Source organism: Vollenhovia emeryi, unplaced genomic scaffold, assembly GCF_000949405.1.
Source record: "Vollenhovia emeryi isolate VEMERY1.0 unplaced genomic scaffold, V.emery_V1.0 DF939494.1, whole genome shotgun sequence".
Lineage (NCBI taxonomy): Eukaryota > Metazoa > Arthropoda > Insecta > Hymenoptera > Formicidae > Vollenhovia > Vollenhovia emeryi.
The window spans coordinates 10304-15440 of NW_011966872.1; positions in this window are offsets into that span (position 1 = coordinate 10304).

Below are 5137 nucleotides of genomic sequence, written 5' to 3' on the forward strand. Positions count from 1 at the left end.
CTAAACATTTTTTTCGATCTTGTATATTTAAAAAGTTATTTAGAGTAAACTAATAAGGATACATACAGACATACACACACACACATACATACATACATACATACCGACATTTTTTCTGAATGTGTTTTTTTGACGTTTTAGAACATTCTAAACATGTTTTCAAAGAAAACTGGAAAAAATTTTTTTTCACGAAAACAGCTTCCTCTATGAGGAAGCAAAAGGTTGAGGAATCATATTGTTCTGTGATACATAATGTTTAAAAATTAATCAAAGTTTATATTTGTAATAACAAGTTATAGCGACTTATTGAAAATTTAATTATAATATATGTAGTGGGTACAACAAATTTAATGAGTAAACAAATATACGAGATAAACAAAATTTTTGTCATTTTATTCCGTTTCCAGTCATTTTGTCTATTTCAAAAATATTGTGTTTTCAATTTTCTAATGTTTCGTAACAATTGTTCAGTATTCAGGCACGTTTCTAAACAAAGACGCTGTTTAAAACTTATAATCATCCATTCAATCTATATGGCTGGGTACTAGGACATGAAAATCGGGACGTTGGGTCAGTCAAATAAAGTTGGCTATCTAATTGTACATTCTAACCTATCAATATTTTATACTTTATTGTTCATTTAATCGTGAAAATTGATATTCTTTTATGTTAACTAATAGAGGAAAGATAAAGACAAAAGAACGGCAGACGAACAAAATAATCGCGGAATGCTGGAAAGAGATACAAAATAAACAGGAAGGGAAGAAAACAAAATGGGAGAAAAACAGGGACCAATATTATAGGAAAGTTAGCTCTAGCACAAGGGGAATAGGAAATGAAAGCTCCGAAAGAACGGACATGGAAGAACGAATAATGACGGACTGAAAAGAACAAAGAACCGAGCAAGAGAAAAGGATAGAGGAAGGAACTGCGCTAGGTACAAAGAACTGAAAACAGATCACATCCCAAAGTACCTACAAAAAGAATATAAAGGAAGAAACCAGAGAATGATCGCAAGGTATAGATGCGGAAACGAAGAGGAAGGAAGCAAGTACTGGAGAAAAGAAGAAGAAAGAATATGTAGAATATGTGGCGAGAAAATGTAAACGCTAGAGCATCTGATGTCCGACTGCGTGGAGCCTCTAAGGGATAACAGAAATATCACAGACATCTTGAAAGATACAGGAGAGGGAGCAGATTGGATGAGGAAAGTGACCGAGCTCAGGAAGGACCGAAGAAACGAACAAATACCAAACGAAACTGATAGCAAAGAAACGTAACATAAAATGTATTGTAAAAAAAAATTTTCAGCTTAAAGACATGTAGCACCCCCTTCCAAGGCCGAAAGGCAAATGAAATAAACAAAATATATATAATAGACTAATAGAGGAAAGATAAATATTTATAAAAACAATAAGTTTAAACTTAATTATTAATTTTATTCATAATATTCGTACTATTTCCCCCTGTGTTCTTAAGCGGTTAGTTATTGGTACATTTACCTTAACTCTCGATTATTATACAATGGTATACTATAAATTGGAACTTTAAAATAATAATTTAATAAATTTTATTTAAAATAATAATTATAATTAAAAATAAAATAAGTGGCTCAGAGCCTGAACAAGGTGGTAGTGTCCAAAGATAAAATTTAATTAATAAAAAATATATACGTTTCGGTCCTTATTGGACCATCTTCAGTATAACAAAATTATTTACAATTTAAAGCATCAATAATATAAAATAAATGTCTATCAATAAAATAATCTATAAATATCTATAAAATAATAGCTATCGTGCATCGCAATCGGTGTTGTTCTAATATAAAAAGATTTCGCAGTAATTTTAATAAATTAAATTTCGCAATCTAACGTGTGAGAATTGTCGTGAGACGAAGGTGCGCAAGCGACAAACGCGAAATTATTCATCTTCATTTTACAAAAGCTGTAACGAAATGTGAAACAAAGGTCTTAAAATTAAAAGGTTAGTGCCAATACCAGAGAGAAAAGAAAGAGAGACCAAGAAGGTATGTACTCACCACGAGCCGTGCCGAACAGTTTGGATGACGTTACAATAATGAAAGGTATAAGACCAATGTCTTTATTATTATACAAAATCTCATGTAAGAATTGTTCGGCGACATATATAGACCAAAAGACAACTGGGAACCAGAATAAAAGAGCACTTACTCTGACATTAATAAGAACACACCATCTCCCTCTGTTATATCTACCCATAAAATTAACACAAACCACGACTTTGATTGGGAGATCGTCAGTATCCTGGACGAAGAACCTTCTTATAATAAAAGATTGGTTTCGGAGATGGCACACATAAAAAGGCAAATTGCTCCTATTAATAAACAGACGGACACAGACTTATGAGCAACCGAATATTTTCCGATCCTGAACTCGCTCCCACCCTCACAATAATCCTTCCATCCCCTCTCCTAGTTCCTCCTATTTTACCTTCCCTTCCTCTTACAAGATATTGCTAGTTTTGACATTGGTCTTATACCTATCATTATTGTAACGTCATCCAGACTGTTCGGCACGGCTCTTACATCTCAATGCAAGTGGCTAGAAACGCTAATTTATTAATTGTTAAATCAATTGTAAAGGTTTATCGGAGTATTACGACATCCTCCGGGGCAGATGATGCAATACTTGAAATTATTACTCTAACTGTTAAAATTTGTACTTTCATTAGAGTTTTAGATAAATTTAATTATTTAATGCATTGCATCAACCCCCGAGGGGATGACAAAACAATCACCAAAATTGCATCATCTCCCTCAAATAACGATAAGTGTCAATTCAATGTAGTTTTCGCGATCTTTTACATGATAACGCAATACTTTAAGATTCTTATCCTAAAGCATTGCATCATCTTTCTTATTAGGAAATACAACATATAGCAATTTGACAACGCAATATCATAGGCGAGTTTTAATTTAAAACATCATGCAATTGCCCATGAGATTACGCTATCACTCCTCTCGTACATATGGGTGACGCAACCGCTTGAAATGTTACGCCTAAAAAGTTTACGTTAGGCGGAAATAATAGTTGATAAAGTAAAATTTAAAAATAAACGGACTCCGGACGTAACAACCCCCCCTAATTTAAGATGGATTCTGATTGCAATCGGAAGAATTCGTCGTACTTAACTTATCCGATGGGCGGGTTCGTTGGAGGCTGTGCTCTGATGAGTCTCTCGTGGGCAGATCCCGGGGGTGATGAAATGAGATAGTTGCTCTCGAGTTTGGGGGGTGGCTTCTTCAGGAGATGGGGTTGGATGGTTGATTTCGGTACAGAATCTATTGCAGCATGACGATAAATTGGCAGGAACTCGGCGTTTCTACTGCGTGCATGGCTAGCGGATATCTGCTGATCCGGAGCCAGCGGTGTACTGGGTCACGGAGCTGTTGGGTTGAAGGCCTCGTTTTCTGGGAGGGAAGGCACAGGGCTTCTTTTTCTCGGCGTATGGCGTTGTAATGGTTACCACGATGGTTGTGCGGCAGTTGCTGAACGCAATTCCACGGGATGCGAGGTGTCTTCCAGCTCGGATCGTGGGTATCGCTGAAGTAGTCAGTGAGATCGGCGAGATTGGTGATGCTGGATTAATGTCTTGATTCCGCACCAACACTTCACTTTGTTGAAGTTTGTTCACAAGGGAGGATTGGAAGTTTTTATTTGGGGGAAGTCACTGGGGAGAGTCACCTTTGGGGTCTGCTTTTGAGAGTTTTTCCTCTTTCTATTGTTTCTTAACCTACTAATTTACAGAGTTTCCTTATATACTAGAATGCTTATCCTAATATCTTATCTAACTGTACATTGTGTGAACGAGTGGAGATGTTAGTTATTTTTAATCGCTTTCGTCATCGTCCAACAACTCCAAGGTTGTTGTACGATCGGTCATGATGTCGTATACTTAAAAAATAACCTTTTTAAAAAAAAGTTTTACAAAAGACGCCAAGTATAAGCGTCATCCAATCAAAAAGTATATAATTTAGTTATTTAGATATCTTATTTAAACAAAATTTTAATCTTCTCCCCCCACCAAAATATCTTTTCTACAAAAGTAATGATATTATCAAATCAAATGGCATCAACTAAACTGGATATTTTTACAAACTAAGTACTTTATTATTTTTTATATTATATATACAGGGTGTCCAAAAAATCGCCTACTCCACTTCGGGAGGTGATTCAGGACCCAAAAACAAGCAAAAAAGTTCATATAAACATAGGTCCGGAAATGAGCCGTTTCCGAGTTATAGCCACTTTTATGTTCAAAAATCGAAAACAACTGATTTTGAATAGCCGTGAAAACAACTGATTTCCAGTAGCCGTGAAAACAACTAATCATACTACTATATAAGTACCTGGTGTCTGTCTGTATGTGTGTCTGTCTGTCTGTCTGTCTGTCTGTCCGACCGCGAACTCCTACATTTGTGGACCGATCTTCTTGCAACTGGTCTCAAAATTTTCCAAATTTTTGTGGAATTGTGACGGGGTTTTTTTCAAGTTTTGCTTACCCACGCACCCACCCACGCATTCACACTGTTTGTTTCACCGGGAACTCCTCCTGCATTTGTGGACCGATCTTTTGCTCACTCACGCACCCACCCATGCATTCACACTGTTTGTTTGTTTCACCGGGAAATCCTGCTGCATTTGCGGACCGATCTTCTTGAAACCGGTGTTAAAATTTTCCAAATTTTTCGCGTCAGGCTGCTATGGGGTTTTTTATATGGGTTTTTTTAAGTTTTGCCCACCTACGCACCCACCCACGCATTTACATTGTTTGTTCGTTTGACTATGAACCCCTTTTACATTTGTGGACCGATCTTCTTGCAACCGGTCTTGAAATTTTCCAAATTTTTCGGGAAAGACTGCTAAGAGGGTTTTTTGAATTTTTGCCCACCCACGCACCTAAACACGCATTCACTCTTTTTGTTTGTTTGACCGCGAACTCCTCCTGCATTTGTGGACCGATCTTCTTGCAACCAGTGATGCCAGCTTGGACAACCAGCTACATCGCTGTCGCGATGGTGGGGATAGAGTGGGGATAGCACGTCTGCGCGCGCATGCACGCACACAGGCAATACGCCGCATATACGTGTGCGCTCGAC